The sequence below is a fragment of the Panthera uncia genome, chromosome B1, assembly GCF_023721935.1.
Source record: "Panthera uncia isolate 11264 chromosome B1, Puncia_PCG_1.0, whole genome shotgun sequence".
Classification (NCBI taxonomy): domain Eukaryota; kingdom Metazoa; phylum Chordata; class Mammalia; order Carnivora; family Felidae; genus Panthera; species Panthera uncia.
This window is the reverse complement of record NC_064811.1, coordinates 87,594,427-87,613,450: the sequence shown is the minus strand read 5'-3', so window position 1 is coordinate 87,613,450 and position 19,024 is coordinate 87,594,427. Positions and strand designations below refer to the sequence as shown.

The 19,024-nt window shown below is 37.2% G+C and overlaps 1 protein-coding gene and 1 non-coding gene across 2 annotated transcripts in view; one reads left to right on the top strand and one right to left on the bottom strand.

Annotated features, from left to right (window-relative positions):
* The window catches only part of DKK2 (dickkopf WNT signaling pathway inhibitor 2), a 102,947-nt gene that overhangs the window by 42,093 nt on the left and 41,830 nt on the right, over window positions 1–19,024 (top strand). The gene's annotated exons all lie outside the window — the stretch shown is intronic.
* Window positions 7,796–7,910, bottom strand: LOC125924045 (U5 spliceosomal RNA). The gene has a single exon (XR_007458231.1). It is a non-coding gene; the product is annotated as a U5 spliceosomal RNA (small nuclear RNA).

Genomic DNA, 19,024 nt, shown 5'->3' with positions numbered 1-19,024 from the left:
AAAAGAATACCAGAGTTGCTCCTGAGATTACTTTTGGATCTTGTGAAATCGTTTGCCTGCTCTGGTTGCCTAGAGCTGTGGTCACTGAGAGCTTGTATGGCTTCCCACTTCAGCTCCTAACAGCATGGAGTTACCCTGTAGGCCCCATATGCCTAATCCAGCAATCCAATCTGTCCACAATCCAAGTGGCCAACGTATTCACTAAATTTCTATTGGGTGTGAAGCAAATTGGTCCTTGTGGATACTGTGGCAGTGACTACATGGGTAAAGTTAGCTAGTATTTTGTGGCTTAAATAAACTACAGAAATGAATGTAGTACTGCGATGCCTAGGGACTTCCATTTATTGAGCATTTTTACCAGGTATCAGGCACAGGCCAAGTACTCCACATACATCATCCCTTGAGTTACTGACAACAAAACAGTGACATGCATATTATTTTTCAAATTTTATGGATTTATAGGTACATCTCCTTTAAACAATCTGCCCATGGGTATATTGTAACCAATAAAAGAGCCAAGATTTAAACAAGACGCCAAAGACCGTGCTCTGAACCATTACTCCATGCTAGTTAATTGAACCCCAGTTAGCCAGCCTTCGGGAAGAATGGAGGAGAATAAACTTCTTTGTACTTGAATGGTTTCAGATTCAAAAGATCCCAAGAAGAGGTACACACTGGTTCCGATCTTCAAAGCTCCTGAAAAGTCCCCCATTCAGTTTACGGGCAACTCCGTTTCTTTCTCAGAGGGACAGGAACACTTGGTGAGGTCTCAGTCAGACATCTTTGTGACAACAATGATAGCAATAAACCCAAAGGGTTTCTGTCTTCTGCCAGGCACTGTTCTAAGTGCTCTCCATGCAATGACTCATTCAGTCTTCACAACAACCCTATGAGGTAAGTTCTTATGTTCTGGGGGCAGGATGTAGTAGTGGGAGACTTTCCTATTCAAATATATGCATGAAGTGCTACCTACTATATTCTCTTTTTAATGATTCACATTTCACATCAGCCTAGTAAAGTCTCTGAGAAGTTCTGCAATAAAGCAACTTATCTTTGTTTTAGCCAGCATCTCAAATTTATGTATTTTTATTTTATTTTAGAAGGAGAGAGAGCACACAAGTTTGGGAGAGGGGAAGAGGGAAGGAGAGGGAGAATCTGAAGCAGACAGAATGCTCAGCTCAGAGCCCAATGTGGGGCTCCATGTGGGAGCCTCAACGTGGGGCTCTATCTCACGACCCTGGCATCATGACCTGAGCTGAAATCAAGATTCAGGTGCTTAACTGACTGAACCACCCAGGCACCCCCCCCCAAATTTACTTTAATATACACTCCCATCTCCACTAACACTTATTAACATCTCATAGAGTGCAGATTGAGGGTTGCTGTTCCAGATCTTCAGTAATAGCCCAAATGCAGAAGCAAACCCTTGGGCAAATGTTCAATGGCCAGGAGGTGGGGAAGAGGCAGCAGATGTGGAGAGATGTTATTCCAGCAATTCTAGAGTCCACAGTAGAGACACTGGGCTCAGATGAGCAAAGTAGCATTTGACATGTCAATCAAAAAGTTGTTTGTCAATGCTGAAAAAAATTAGGAAAAGTTTGGCACTTAACTAACCCAAGGCACTTAACTAACCCCAGAAATAGTAGTATTTCTGCTACTACTTAATGTAAATCTTTCATCTAATAATATGGTGATTTCAGGATTTAGGGCAGACCAGCATTATACATGTAACTGCGGATAACAGGATCAATTTGTTCAAGCTGAGATAATCTTGTTACATTTACCGGTAAGAATTGTTGGTGTTTCATAACCTGCTGCTTATCTTGGAACTCTGAGGAAAGTTTGGCAAGTGACTTAGATTCAAAATCTGGTCACCTTGCTGGCTCCATGGGATCAGTTTAGGGTTTAGTGTTAGGATGGAAACAAAACGGAATGACGCAAGGTTCATGGAAACAAAAGGAGAGAGGCTCCAAGTGGCAAAGGGAGTGAGGGAATTAATTGTCACTGGAGTTCAGGGTTTGGAGCTGAGGATGTTGGTCAAATGGTTATGAGGGTTTTGAAAAGTTAAGCCCAATGATGGGTGGAATTTGGAGAAGTACAGATTAGGAAAAGTACTATTCTGATGTGTATGTGTGTGTGTGTGAGAGAGAGAGAGACAGACAGAGAGAGAGAGACAGAGAGAGAGGGAGAGAAAGAGAGAGAGAGAGACAGGTCAGGCAAAAAAACAAAAAACAAAAAAACACAAAAAAATCAGTATGGAAGAAAAGCACTGTAGCAAATTGAGCCTGTGTTCTAGGGATTGCAATCACTCGACCTGGCTTCGTGGAAGTGCTTGCATGAAACTTCAGACAAGTAGGTTAAAATAAAGTTATGGGGTTCTTTGAAGGCCAGGCCAAAAGAGAGCCCTTTAGGTTCTTGAGCAGTGGGATGACATAAAAAACAGTGTCTTAGGAAGAATCACCTAGTGGTTCCAGGTGGGGTTACCTGGAAAGAAAGAGAGAAGGCAGAGGGCCATGCAGCTGGCCCAGGTACCAGAGCAGCATGATGAAGACATGTATTCATATTGCAGAGGAATGGAACTAAAAGAAAAGGTTTGAAAGATTTCTGAGTATAAGGGTGAAGACAGCCATGAGAGATCGCAGGTGTACAAACCTGGATGAGTCCTAAAATGGAGGCTGAAATAATTGAATCTGAACCTCACTTTATATGTTACATCAATTTTGTCAACATACTGAATAATTATACTATTAATATATATAAGGTCATTGTTTCATATCAAAAAAGTAATATCTCAATAATTGTAGAATTTCTTTTCACAAAGGAAGTTTCCTAATCCATTGCAAAAAAAAAGAAATGTGCTCTCTGATAATTTGTGAGGCCACATTACTGTTTTACCCAAGTGTTTATGCACCATGGGTTATATTGGAAGGGCATTTTTCCTCTGTATAAATTCTATACTCACATAGGACAAAATTTTTTAATCTAGAAAAGAATCTGAGGCCTTTCCTATTTAGCATCCTACCTTCAAAGTCTGTGCTACAGATTTCAGCTTCCTTGTGGTCATTTTCTTCCTATATGTGCAGAAGAAAAAAAAAAGGAGACAGCCCTTTTTTAATTTAAGCATTGGATACATTTTCCCCTTCTTTCTGATCCCTCATCAACCCATTCAGTGCCCTGGGAGGCAGACCTGCAAGAAGTGTGTCATGGGCACCCTTGCCTGTGGTTCCCAGTTGAGTTTGACCATCAGAAAGGAGTAGCAGGAGACTGAATGATGGGAGGAGTTTGAGTGGTATGTTGGAAAGAGCCAATGTTGCCAAGTCCGCTTGCAGTGACATCATGTTGTCAGTGTGCAATCAGCCGTGATAGGAGAATTTATACCATGGAAATGAGCAAATATTACAAATCAGGGTTTTCAGTGTTGGAAAATCAGGTTACCAGCATACCACTAGAAGAGTGTGGGTCCAGGTATTTACACTTTTCATTCTTTCTGTTTCCTAGCCATCTAAGTTGACTATGTACCTCAACCAAAGGTGTGTGGAGGGGACTCTCTCCATATAGCAACACTATTCCAGCTTCTGTAACAAGTGCTTCCTCTTCAGGCTTACAAGAAATAATGGTTTCCTGCTCTGCTTACCTCAGACTACTATACCACTTTTTGTTTCTCTAAACCTGCAGCATCCAATATGGTAGCCACTAGCTACATGGGGCTATTGACCACCTGATGGTGTGACTAACATAATAGGATAACTGATGAATTTATTTTATTTGGTTTATATTTATATTTATATTTATATTTATTTTATATATATAATATATATAATATAAAAATATATATATTATATATATTATATATATTATATATATAAATAATATATATGTATAATATATATAATATATATATTTATATATATTATATATATAAATAATATATATGTATAATATATACATATATATTTATATATATTTATATTTATATTATATTTATTTGGTTTTTATTTTATTTGGTTGCGATTAACTAATATTAAAATTTTAGAAACAAACAGTATAAAACATTTTTTCATTAAATACAACCTTGTTGTTTTGGTAGGACTTCATTTTACTTGAGACATTATTTGAACTGAGATAGGCTGTAAATATATAATACACACCAGATTTCAAAGACTTCACATGAAAAAAAGAGAAATACATTTAATAACTTCTTTATATTTATTACATATTAAAATAATATTTTGGCTATGTTGGGTTAAACAAAATTTATTATTAAGAATAATTTTACCTGTTTCTGTTCACTTTTTTAATGTGGTTACTAAAAAATTCCAAATAATGCCTCCTGCTATTGGCCTTTTCTTCTCTAAACCTTGCCCACACTACTGAATATAGCCCTTTTTTATTCTTTTCAAATACACAGTTTAAATATACCATCAGTTTCTGACTGTTGGACGCAACTAATACCACCCTGCCACCAAAACAATAAAAAATAAAAGAAAGAAAGAAAGAAAGAAAGAAAGAATAAAGAAAGAAGGAAAGAAGAAAGAAAATTTTAAAAATCTGTGATTAATTCATTTTATTCTTTATGAGCTAAATTACCACTCTATTTTTAAAATTATTTTAGAGAGAGAGAGAGAACACAAGCAGGAGAGGGGGCCAGAGGGAGAGAGAGGCTCCTTCTCAAACAGGCTCCATGCTTAGTGTGGAGCCTGATGCAGGGCTCAATCCCATGACCCTGGGATCATGACCTGAGCCAAAATCAAGAGTCGCTAAACCAACTGAGCCACCCAGGTGCCCCAGAACTCTGTTTTTTAAAGAGAAACAAGTTTGTTTGGAGGAATATATTTAGTGGGCACTATTAGCTAGGTGACCCTTAGCTTCTAACGATGTTTCCTAAACAATTTTTATGGTGTGGTCTAGTGGAGTAATCCTCAAAAATGTTTCCCAAATGTCAGGAAATATTAATAATGCTGAGTAGCTATCATATGCTAGACAATTTTTGGATAGATTGTTTAATTCAACTCTCTCAACAATCCTGAGAGATAGGACTGTTTTGAGATACCCTCATTTTACCTACCAGGAAACTGAGGCATAGAGAAGTTACTTGCCCACGGTTGGTAAACATGGAGGCCAAAATCAAGCCCAGATTTCTTGATCTTTATAGCCCAGGATCAGTCTAGCACACCAAATAAGAGTTACTCCTTACTATATGGCATCTTAAAATTTAGAGGGGCAAGTTGTTGATTATACTAGATCTTGATCTTTAAGCTTTCCTTGCAATGTAGATGGTCTTTAGCCTCCTTTTCCCTCTTACCCAACCTCGCAGGCCACATTGCATTTCTCTTGCCCCAAGGGGAACTATTTTCAAACAGCCCTAGGAAAGACCATAGCTCACAATACTTCCATGAAAAGTTGCGTCTAGGGGTGGCTTGTCAGGTCACTTGCAGGAAGGAAGAGCCAGAGGTTTGGTGAAATAAATCAGGCCAATTTGCGTTCTGCTCAGTCCAGCCCCATCCCCAGCCACTATCTCATCCCCTCTTGCTCTTGATCGTTAATCAGAGTCCTATGTGGACCCTTAGTCTTGCTTCCCTTTGATGACAATGGAAAAGCGTGTAACAGAGGCTCAGAGATGGAAACTGTGCCCAAGTCACAAAAGAGACAAAGGTCTTCCATTTGGGGTTGAAGATGTCACAGTGCTGCCTCCTGTTCATATTTTCAGTCTATGCATAATTTGATCCTCCTGCACTGACTCCAACTTACAGTGTAATTCTTATTGGGAGTTTTAAAGTGATGTTTACACACATGTTAGCACTTGTTGCCCTGGACTTCACGTATCCTCCCTTGCTAAATGGGTGTGAAATAAAAATATTTTTTTAATGGAGGTAGGGACTGTACTTGAACCCATGTTAATTCCGGAATTGTGCACAGCTGTGTGACATTAAATTCTAAAAAGGAAATTATAGGAGCCTACAGGATCACTGCAAAATTGGTTATGGTTTTGGACTTCTTATTTAGTGCAAGAAATCCTTTGGGTGCATAATAAATACCGACCATCTGATTAAATGTAACAAAGCAAGGGATGCTTCCTCTTCTACCCATTTTACTGTTTAGCCTGATCTAGTATGACTGTGTGACCACCTAGATATCTTCTCATCTAAGCTCTTCTGAAGATGAAAATAGAGGCAATGTTACCTAGGATTAAAAGCTGAGCTAAAATGAGGCAGTTGTGAGTTTAGCCATGTTACTTAAATGCTGCAGGATGGTGGGCTAGCTCCTCTTGACACCCCAATTTCCTTATCTGCAAAAAGAGGGTAGTGTCATATCAGTTAGGGTTCTTCAGGTGCAAGCAACAGAAACCAACTGTTAAGTAACTTACACAAAATATTTTTTAAAAGGGAACTTATTGTTATAATACGAGGTAGCTGAAATAATCCAAGGAAAGAATGAATTAGGCCTCAGAAGAATATGAAGTGATGGAGTGCCAGAGGTCTGGAAAGCAACACTTTGTGGGCATTATTAGGGCACCTCGACCAGAATGGGAGAACTCTTACCTAATTTCATCCTTTGGCCTTTCTACTCAAGATGCAAATTCCCAGAAAGAGTCTGCAGGTTCTGGTTGGGGTCCTGCATTCCTTCCTTTGGCCAAGGGAGGGCAGGAGAAAGTAGGGTGTCCTGACCAACAAACTGCAGTAAGAGAGACTGAGTTCTTATATAAAACATCAGGGTGCTGTTACCATGGAAAGAAATGTGGTATTGAGCAAGCAAGAGAAATGAAGTGTCTTTCAGACTCTTGACTTATAGAATCATTATGCCATTCAAATGAGATCATTGACTTAGGTACACACAGTGACAGTACATATAAGTTGTCAATTAAGATGATTTAAAAATTGTTATTAAGAAAGAGTTCATAATCCAGTATACTCTACTAAGAATGATCATGTTTTCAAAGAGCGTATTTTATACACACACACACACAGACACACACACACACAGCAGTCCCTTAGATTTTACTAATGGGACATTGTAGCAATTTGCTATCTAACTAGATGGAGATACAGGGAAAACAAAATAAGTAGTAATTATATCCCAAATAGTTAGCATGCAATTATCTAATTAAAAAATCTGCCTTTGCTATTTCAAACACAAGCCAACAATAAATCCCACGCCATCTATTTTAGTTATGGTAAATCATAGTCGTATGTGGTCATGATTATGGCTAATTGTGGGATAAAGGATTTAATTTTAGAGTATGAATGAAGTACACTCTTGTTGACATTTATGCATGACAGTCTGAGAACAATAGGGGAAGAGCTAACAGCTATGTGATATAAATTCCCCAACAGGGAGAATAATAAAGAACATTTGAATCAATAATTCTGATTCTTAATGATGGTACTGATGATTCTGGAAGCTTGAACTCTCCATATTTAGAATATACCAGCTGCTTCAAATTAGAGAGACTGTCGACTCTTCTGACACAGGTTCATTGTTGTGTGTGTGTGTGTGTGTGTATGTGAATTAGTCTCACTGATATGTGCAAACAGAAAATCTAGAATACTTGCTTTCCTGAAATAGTTTATGGAGGAATATATTCTGTGGTACATTGCTATGCCATACTAAGATTGATAATGTGCATTGAAATTTGTAACTTTTGAAAGAACCTTAAGAGAGAATCTAGTAACATTTGGCCTCAAATTGCTTGGGACTGCATGACATCAGGAACTTAAAAGGAACCAACTCTGATTTTTTTTTATTTAAACTTCTGCTTTCACTTCACAACAATGTCTCCCATTAAAACTAAACAATTAGCGCTGTCAAAGCAAGGCCTCAAACAATTAACATAAGACTCAAAGTTATTTCCCTCATCATAAATCTTCAGTAACAGGCAAAATATGTATACAATATGAAGAGGAACAGAGTATGCCCTCTGCTTCCATAACACATCCCCATTAAGAAAAACTCGTCTACACTGACAGTAGGTATTTAGTGTCACAATATAGCTCCTGCAAAAACTTTTCAGGGAATTCTGTAAATAAATATGAGTTGAAAGAAATTTAAAATAGTACCATTTTATAATTGTACTGTGTGCAATACACTGCGGGTATTAAACTGAATCTGAGTCACCACCCTTTCCATTATGGGAAGTTCTTAAAATTCACACAGTGCCTCCATTAGGGGGTGAAGGGGAGGAGACTTAGCTAACGGCTCAGGTTGTGTCCCCATCAGAGACTCAGGTTGAATTTGTATATTTGTATATCTGACTGAGATTTCTTTCCTTCCTTCCATCCTCCTTGCCACTCTCCCTTTCTCTCTCTCTCTCCCTCTCTCTTTTCTTTCTTTCTTTTGGTTAAACGTGATATTGTAGAATCACATGCGATTGTAATAAGTGACATAGAGAGATCCAGTGGACCTTTTGCCAAGTATCCCCCAGTGGTAACATCTTGCAGAAGTATAGTGCAATACAACCAGGGTTTGACATTGATGTGAGTCAAGATACAAAACATTTCCATTCTGCAATTATCTATCATGTTGCCTTTTATAGTCCCGGATACTTCTCTCCTGCCCTAATTTTGTCACTTTACAAATGTTTCATAAACAGGGGCACCTGAGTGGCTCAGTCAGTTAAGTGTCCAGCTTCAGCTCAGGTCATGATCTCGGGGTTCACGAGTTTGGCCCTGCATCGGGCTCTGTGCTGACAGCTCAGGGCCTGGAGCCTATTTCGTATTCTATGTCTCCCTCTCTCTCTCTCTCTGCTCCTCCCCCACTAGTTCTCTCTCTCTCTCTCTCTCTCTCTCTCTCTCTCTCAAAAATAAATAAAACGTTTAAACAAAAAAGAATGTTCCTTAAATGGATTCATGCACTATATAATATTTGGAGACTGGCTTTTCTGACTCAACATAATTCTCTGGAACTTCATTAAGAAGCTGTTGTGTGTATTAATAGTTTATATTTTCATTGCTGGGTAATAGTTCATGGTATGGAATACCAGTTTGTTTAACAATTTACCCGTTGAAAGACATCTGGGTTTGTTTCCCATTTTTGTCAATTAAGAATAAAGCTGCTTGGGAATGCAAGCTGGTGCAGCCACTCTGGAAAACAGTATGGAGGTTCCTCAAAAAACTAAAAATAGAACTATCCTACAACCCAGCAGTTGCACTACTAGGCATTTATCCAAGGGATACAGGTGTGCTGTTTCGAAGGGACACATGCACCCCCATGTTTATAGCAGCACTATCAACAATAACCAAAGTATGGAAAGAGCCCAAATGTCCATCGATGGATGAATGGATAAGGAAGATGTGGTATATATATATATATATATATGTATGTATATATATATATATGTATATATATACATACATATATATACATACATATATATATATATATAATGGAGTATTACTCGGCAATCAAAAAGAATGAAATCTTGCCATTTGCAACTACATGGATGGAACTGGAGAGTATTATGCTAAGTGAAATTAGTCAGAGAAAGACAAAAATTATATGACTTCACTCATATGAGGACTTTAAGAGACAAAATGGATGAACATAAGGGAAGGGAAACAAAAATAATATAAAAACAGGGAGGGGGACAAAACAGAAGAGACTCATAAATATGTAGAACAAACTGAGGGTTACAGCAGGGGTTGTGGGAGCGGGTATGGGCTAAATGGGTAAGGCGCACTAAGGAATTTACTTCTGAAATCATTGTTGCACTATATGCTAACTAATTTGGATGTAAATTTTAAAAAAATAAAAAATAAAACAAGTTAATAAATAAATAAATAAAAGAAAGAAAGAAAGATCTCCCGCTGACTAATGAATTAAAATACATAAAATATGATTAAATATGTAGGTCATTAAGGTTCTTTAAAAAAAAAAAAAACAAGAGACAATACAAAGGGGGAAAAGAAAGAAAAGTCGTTGTTTACCTTTGGAAGATGCAAGGTCACCAATTCATTATTTTGAAAGCTGGTTAATACAGAATGAATTTATCCACCTTTTCTTGTACCAACGGAATCCCAGGGTAACCAAATATGTCTTGAGAAGTTTCTCCTCATAATTATGTTCTAACTTGTTAAGTGAAAGAGATATAATTAGAATACCACCATTTTGCAGTCCTTAATGAGTTGATGGATTTAGATAATTAATACATGTTTGAGAGGCATCAATGCTTCCTCATGGAAATACATAAAACTACCTCTGAAGTATTTTTGCAAGGAAATATAATCTAAATATGATTAGGTCCATAGATCTAAACTTCCAGGTTTCAGGAAATACAAGAGTCAGAGAGATTCTTGTTGTATGATTCCACAGCAAAATTCAAAATGTCATGAACTCAAACAAATGACTGTTTCTTTAACATATAAATTGTAAAGGAAATAAAAATAATCATTTAAAATTGAGAGACATAAAAAACATATCTACCAATTACAATATGTGAAATCTTTTGGTCTTTTGATTTGAACAACTTGAGACAACTGGCAATATTTGAACATGAACTGTGGAGTTTGCTAATATTAAGTTTAGTTTTTTAGTGTGGTAATGGTATTATTGTTTTTAAGACTCTGTCTTTTAGGTATATGTAGTGACTATTTCTGGATAAAATTATATGCAGACCGGGATTTGCTTCAAAATGAAATCTAGAAAGATAAGTATGGATATAGATGAAACAAAATGGTCCTTAAATTGATAATTATTGAGTCTGGGTTAACAGGCATATGGCATTAAATTATATTCTTTTTATATACATACCATAATTTTATTTAAAATTATTATGTGTTATATAATATACAACATTATAATTTTATATAATCTCTTTGTATTAGATAGTCTTTATAATAAAATATTTTAATTAAAATATGAAAAAAAGAATAAAGCTGCTACAGATACTTGCATACCAATGTTTACAGCAACTTTATTTCCAATAGCCAAGAGGTACAAACAACTCAAATGTACACCAACATATAAATGGGTAAACAAAATGTAGTACATGCATAGCATAAAATATTATTCAGCCTTAAAAAAGAGTGAAATTCTGATACAGGCTACATCATGGATGAACCTTGAAAACATTATGCTATATGAAATGAGCCAGAAACAACAGGACACGTAGTGTATGATTCCACTTACAGGATTACCTAAAATAGGCAAATTCCTAGAGAGAAAAAGGAGAGTAGAGGTTACCAGGGATTGAAGGGGAGAGGAAGATGGGGAGTTCTTGTTTAGTGCGAATGGAGTTACTATTTGGGATGATGAAAAAATTCTGGAAATGGATAGTGGCAATGGTTGCACAATACTGCGAATGTACTTTATGTCACTGAACTACACACTTAAACATGGTTCAAATGGTAAAATTTTATCACAATTGCTGTGTAAGCACTTGTACCCAGGTTTTCGTATAAGCAGAAGTCTTCATTTCTCTGAAATAAAAGCCCGGGAGTATAATTGCTGGGTCATATGACAGTTGCATTTTTATCTTTTAAAGACATTGCTAAACTATTTTCCCAAGTACCGTGCCATTTAAATTCCCATCACCAATGTGTGAGTGATCCATTTTCTCTGCATCTTCACCAATATTTGGTACTGTCACTAATTTTTAAAAAAAATTTTAGCCATTCTGATAGGTGTGTGCTGATATCTCGTTATTTTTTTTTTAATTTTTTTAACATTTATTTGTTTTTGAGAGACAGAGACACAGCGCAAGTGGGGGAGGGGCAGAGAGAGAGAGGGAGACACAGAATCCAAAGCAGCCTTCAGGCTCTGAGCTGTCAGCACAGAGCCACACGCGGGGCTCAGACTCACAAACAGTGAGATCATGACCCACGCTAAATTCGGACACTTAACTGACTGAGCCACCCAGGCACCCAGTTCATTGTGGTTTTAATTTACAATTCCCTAAGAACTAAAGATGTTGAATATCTTTTCAGATGCATTCTGTCATCTGTATGTTTTCCTAGGTGAAATGCCTCTTCATGTCTTTTGCCTACTCTCAAATCGAATTGTTTGCCTGTTTATTATTGAGTTTTAAGAGTTCTTTTAAAAAAATCTTTTTTTTAAATGTTTATTCATTTTTGAGAGAGAGAGAGAGACAGAGAGTGAGCAGAAGAGGGAAACACAGAACTCTAAGTGGGTTCCAGACTCTGAACTGTCATCACAGAGCCCGACGCCGAACTTGAACCCAGGAACCCTGAGATCATGACCTGAGCCAAAGTCGGATGCTTAACCAACTGAGCCACTCAGGCGCCCCTGGAGAGTTCTTTATATACTCTGTGTACTAGACCTTTGCCACAGATGTAATTTTCACATTTTCTCCTACTCTGTCACCTGTCTTTGAATTTCATAGAACAGAGTTTTAAAAATTTTGATGATGTCCATTTATCATTTTTTTTCTTTCTGGGAATTATGTTTTGGTCAAGTCTAAGAACTCTTTGCCTAGTCCTAGATCTCAAAGATTTCTCCTGCTTTTGTTTTTCTTAGAAGTTTTATAGTTTTATAATTACATTGAAATCTGTGATTCATTTTGAGTTAAATTTTGTATAAGGTGGAGGGGTTCCTGGTGGCTCAGTCTGTTAAGTGTCCGATTTCAGCTCAGGTCATGACCTCATGGCTTGTGGGTTCAAGCCCCATGTTGGGCTGTGCTGACAGCTCAGAGCCTGGAGCCTGCTTGGGATTCTGTGTCTCCCTCTCTCTCTTCCCCTTCCTGCTTATAACCTGTCTCTCTCTTTCAAAAGTAAGTAAACATTAATTTTTTTTTTTAATTTTGTATAAGGTGTGAGATTTTGGTCAAGGCTATTATTTTTCCCCCCATGGATATCCAATTGCTTTGTACCACTTATTGAAAACACTATCCTTTCTCCATTGAATTTTTTTGATTGCCCAAAAATGATTCTCTTTCCTCCCATCCTCCTTTCTTTTTGGCTACTGCTTAACATACTCTACATAATCTCATTGTGGCTGGCTTTTCTTTGTGTAGACTAAGGTTTTGGCACCTTTATGCTATGAAGTTGGATGCTCAACATGTACATGGAAGGCATAAATTTACATTTTCTTCCATATTTACAAAATAACCACACCAGCATATTACTGGTCCAGTTATGTACTTTCGTAGTTGTCATGTTTATTAATGTGCAAAAGAGAGAAGGAAACAAATAGTACATTTTAGTCCTCCCTTTGTTATACAATGTACCCGGTGTCAACAGCACCAATTAGTCTTGGTTTATTCCTGTTCTGCCATATTAGGAAGCCCAGAAACTAGGGAATGAGGCACAGGAGACTTTCCAGTCAACAAAAGTGGTGATGAGAACAGGAACATATGCGAACAGATCCTGTACCTTCCACTGTCCTTCTCTCTCTTCCTCCCTGAACAAAGTAGTCAGATCTTCACTTTTGAATAAGGTTTTGAATATTTATTGTGTAGGTTGTAATATAAGAATTACAAAATGTGCCATTAGAGTGATATTTGTGTTGAAATTGTTGATAATAATTCATTGATTTGCCCCGTATTTATTGAGTATATCAAAATTGCCCTAATTGCTGTTATAACCCTAAAGAAAAAAAAATTGTAAGTTTTGGTGTCCAAGAATTTATAATTTACCTGAAGACATGAGAATATACCTAAAACATAAATATGTTAAATATGTGCCATATAAAGGGAATGAATGATAAATGATGGTTAAAAACAAAAATAGTTCAGTGAAGAGGAAAAGTCTCTTTGGTTGGGAATGGATGTGGGAAAGTATCACTGAGCAATGAAGATGGGCTTTGCAGTAAACTTCAAAGTGGAGACAGGATTTCAGATAGTTAAAGACCATGAAGGATGCAAAGGACAGTGAAGATGATTACCCTAACAAAGATTTGGTGTCAAGAAAACAGGGCTCCTCTGTTTGGGGGATGATAGACCAGTTTTGACATTTTGGTTCAAAAAGTAGGAGATTCAAATACAAAGGGAATAAATGCAAGGTAACACAATTTGAATGCAGTGGAAAGATGCCTATTTGTACCTGGACCCTATACTCACAACACCTCCCAAAAACCTTTAAAGATTTAGGCTTTAAATAGGATGGAAGAATGTTTTCATTTGTGTAATTGCTTTTTAAGATTTTAGACTGAATAATGGATAAAATGTAGTGGTTGATAAGAAAAATCTTTATTTTCCCAATAAAAGCTAAAAATATTTGTTTGCATAATTTGTCAGCCTGAAATCACAATAATTTTGTTGCTAATTCAGTTCACTTTTGAAAAAATTCAGGCCAGGGACACCTGGGTGGCTCCATCGGCTAAGTGTCCAACTTTGGCTCAGGTCACGATCTCTGGATTGGTGAGTTTGAGCCCCCAGTCCAGGCTCTGTGCTGACAGTTCCTTTGCTATACTCTGATTCTATCCATTTCCCCCATATAGGCTGACTGATAACAGCAGAGTCAATCAACACTTTAAATAATTTTTTTAATATGAAATTTATTGTCAAATTGGTTTCTATACAACACCCAGTGCTCATCCCAAAAGGTGCCCTCCTCGATACCCATCACCCACCCACCCCTCCCTCCCACCCCCATCAACTCTCAGTTTGTTCTCAGTTTTTTTTTAAATTTTTTTTAACGTTTATTTATTTTTGAGACAGAGAGAGACAGAGCATGAACGGGGGAGGGGCAGAGAGAGAGGGAGACACAGAATCCGAAACAGGCTCCAGGCTCTGAGCTGTCAGCACAGAGCCCGACGCGGGGCTCGAACCCACGGACCGTGAGATCATGACTTGAGCCGAAGTTGGACGCTTAACCGACCAAGCCACCCAGGCGCCCCATGTTCTCAGTTTTTGAGAGTCTCTTATGCTTTGGCTCTCTCCCACTCTAACCTTTTTTTTTTTCTTCCCCTCCCCCATGGTCTTCTGTTAAGTTTCTCAGGATCCACATAAGAGTGAAAACATATGGTATCTGTCTTTCTCTGTATGACTTATTTCACTTAACATAACACTCTCCAGTTCCATCCACGTTGCTACAAAAGGCCATATTTCATTATTTCTCATTGCCACATAGTATTCCATTGTGTATATAAACCACAATTTCTTTATTCATTTAAATAATTTTTCAATTATTATATGCTGCATTGGCAAAATTATGAGCAGATATTTTTCACACAATTGTGATTTCAATTGAGCAACATGTACAGGACTTGGAGTCCTGACCTGGATTGAATTCTTGTTCATGTCACTTGTCATCTTTGAGTGGGGAGATAATAATAGCATTTTCCTCATATTGTTGTGATAAGGATAAAATGAAACCATGTATGTGTGTGTTTTTTTTCAAGAAAATTGGTAGACTGTTAATTTAATAATATTAGATAATAAACTTCATGATGGTCTGGACTACCTCTCATATATCTTAGGATTTTCCAAGTGCCCTGTGTACTACCTGGCATGTAGCACCTCGTTATTTTTGGTAGCATTATTGAAAATAGCAACAGTACCACAGCACATTTATTTGCCTTTACGCATAGAATCTGTTTAACAAGCTTGTTGATGGATAAATAAATGTCCTATGAACTTATTTACGAAGAATTTAGCATAGAGTTATCTTATTTAATCACAGTCAATCATCTAGAATAGAAAAGTCAAATTCGGGGGGGCCTGGGTGGCTCAGTTGGTTAAGCGGCCAACTTCCGCTCAGGTCACGATCTCGCGGTCCGTGAGTTCGAGCCCCGCGTCGGGCTCTGTGCCGACAGCTCAGAGCCTGGAGCCTGTTTCGGATTCTGTGTCTCCCTCTCTCTGACCCTCCCCCGTTCATGCTCTGTCTCTCTCTGTCTCAAAAATAAATAAACGTTAAAAAAAAAGTCAAATTCCTTGTGTCCAAAATTATGACTTGTTATACTTGTTATACTTCTGATATGATATATCGTGTAATGCTGAGTAAAAGTCAAATTACACTTCATCCATTGGCTTCACTTTGTATTTAAGCAGATGTCATGCATTATTTAATAGGATATAACATGCAGAAAAGTTAAAAAGTTTAAGCTTAGAAGGTTCAAGCCTAAACATTTAAACTTACTTTGTGATAACATATAGACAGGTATAATGTTTATATATGTGCACATAACTATGTCTTGAGGTATATATCTATATATGTAAATGTGTAGATGTATAGGTACTGTAGATACACAACCATATAGTCTAAGTTGAAATGAATCCTAGTGCCTCAGAATGTGCTGAGTTTCAAATCACATTGAAACAAAATGAACATGTGTAGCTGTACAGCAATTGTCATGCTAAAATTAAAACTATTTCAGAGTTCATATAGCATTCCAGATGAGAGAAGCTTTCTTTAATATAGACTGGTGTAGCAGAAACCAAAATACATGCAGCAGAATGAAATTTTATGTGTAGGTCTGTGGATGAGTGATTTAAGATTTATGATAATAAATTAAAGTGACTATTTTTATGAATTATCCCCTTATGAATCTATTTGACCATTTATCAAAGTCTTACATGGTTAAATGTCAAGGTTTAGCAAACAAACAAACATCTGGATACTATGACGGATGAGAAAGACAGAAGTGCATCTGTGCACAAGTACGGTGAGTGTAAGTTGGTAGTAAGGCTGGGAATAGCACAGCATTAGCTGAGTGTGTGACACACTTAACAGAACAGATCCTGAACACGTGCGAGCCCTTATGGTTTCGGTCAGCAACACTGTCCAACCACGACATGGGGCCCCTTCTAGGATAAGTCACGAGTGTGTAATTTACCATGGAGTGGCCTATTTATGGTGCACAGGAGGATACCTTGCTGGTTTTTTTTTTCCACAGTCATTAAATCTTACCAGCAGTTAGAATCCATGATACTGTACAACTTTGCACAAGATGACAGCGTGCTTCCTACAGTCTTCCTGTCTTTGAAGAAAACAGTATTAAGCAGTCTGACCAGAACTTGAGGAATGAGAAAAATGTGACTTTTTGAGCCAGATGAACTTGCCCTCACATCCTGGCTCTTTATTTAATTTTTTTTGGCCCACTTTTTAGTTGTCTTTTTTTTTTTTTTCACAACAGAGAAATCAGTATGTGCCTTTCATGGGCACTTTGAGTATTAAGTGCGATAATGGATGCAAATATACAATATAATGCCCAATGTCTATTAGGTGGTCATACATTGTCCAACACCCTATCTCCTCTGCATTTCCTATCATCCACGGGTAAATTAAGAAAAAAATCTTAGAGTTTTATAGTTTCTAAAATCAAAACCTTTACATGTTTTCTTATGGAAAATTGATGCTAATTCATACAAGAAGAATGCGATAGCTTCTCTTATATCAGTACCTATAAAACAAGCCAGCAATGTTCTAGGAACTTTATATATGTTAATATTTGAGTACATGTATTAATAAATAGCTCATCCAGTAGATATTATTATAAGTATTTTGCAGATGCTCAAAATAATCATGAGGAAAAAGTACCAACTTATTTATGTTGGCTTTATAACAAGAATGCAAGCTCTGTTGGAAGAAGACATGTTTGCCCTACTTATATTTTAAGGCACTTTGCTTTTCACTTAATAGGCAGTCAAGAAACATGAATTGATTGTTTCTTCTTGAAAAGCTTCATTGCTAAATCTAGAAGGATGGCTTTATAGAAACTGTTTCTCTGATCCAAGTACAAATCAAGAAGCGTTACATAGTAAAGATCTATCTAGGTAGTAAGTGAAAAAGCAGGAGTTTTCCTCTGGAATTTGTGAATCACTTTGATGAATTTTGCTTCTGTGAACTGGTTTGTTCATCGATGTAAAGATGGGGGTGAAAAGGAGAGGGAGGGAAGAAAGAGAGAGAGGGAGGGAGGGAGGGAGTGAGGGAGGGAGGTGACACAATTTTTTAAATTCTCAGGTGTGAGAAATCACTAGTGAATTATCCTTGAAGTGATCAGATTGCATTTCAGGAGGTTGCACTGAAAAGGGTATATTGCAAAAAAATTATTATAGCATTACCAGCCTGAGGCACTTACTTCTTTGTACCTATTAACTAGCATCACAAATGAACGGACACTCCATCACAATAGATTCAGAGTACTGAAGAAAGTAGTCTCAGGTTGCTACATCTGGATTTTTTTCAAGGGTGGAAAATAAAATAATGAGGATACCAACCGGGCCACCCACTGCAAAATGTGGGTGACCAAATGAGCCAACAGAACCTCTAATGAGTATTTACTCCAAGGGACTCTGCATGTAAACTACTTCCAGACTGATGTGGTGCCAAGCTTCAAGGATTAAGTCTTTCAATGGCTTTTGTTGATCAGCGGCCACAGCATCTAGGAACAAAGGAGGGGTCTCCTTATTAAGCATATCAAGAATATTACTTTCAGACAAGAATAATGCAAAGAATGGATCAAAGAACACTATAAAATAGATGGAAGACGGTAGAAATAAGTAATAACAGCATCATTCATACTCTGCATTTAGAGTGACTATAGTTAAGGCATTATTTTCCAGAAGACTTTAAAGCATCGCTTAACATTTATGTGGTCTGGCCTACATTATAGGTAGTTGTGAACATGTCCTTGGGTTTGATGATTTTGGGAGCAAGAGTTTCTCTGCTCTGTCTCATCAGTGTGCCATTAATGTTTTGTTCTTTTCCTCCTTTAGCATTAAAGAGTATAGATGTAAGTTTTTTAATAATTATTTTTGAAATATATTAAATGGAACCTTGCAGTTATGATAGCTTTAATAATATAGAACGCATGAGGACTAACATAACACGGTTTTCTTTTAGGAGAAAGAAATCTGTGAGACAAAGAAAAGATATCTGGAGGGAATAGCTCAGTATCGCTTAGAAAGTTAGTGGCTGAGTTTATCCTGACTCAGGGATCTTGCATATCTCAGACAAATCCAATCCCTCAATGCCATGCAAATGACAGGGTGCATACGGAAAATCACATTCTCAATATGTTTACCCAGAGAAAACACAAAGCAAGAAAATGTTTATGCACTGTGACAAAAGTCAGTGCTAGAATAGGTTCTAAGATGGCCACCCAAACAAATGTTTACTTCTGTAAAGCAAAA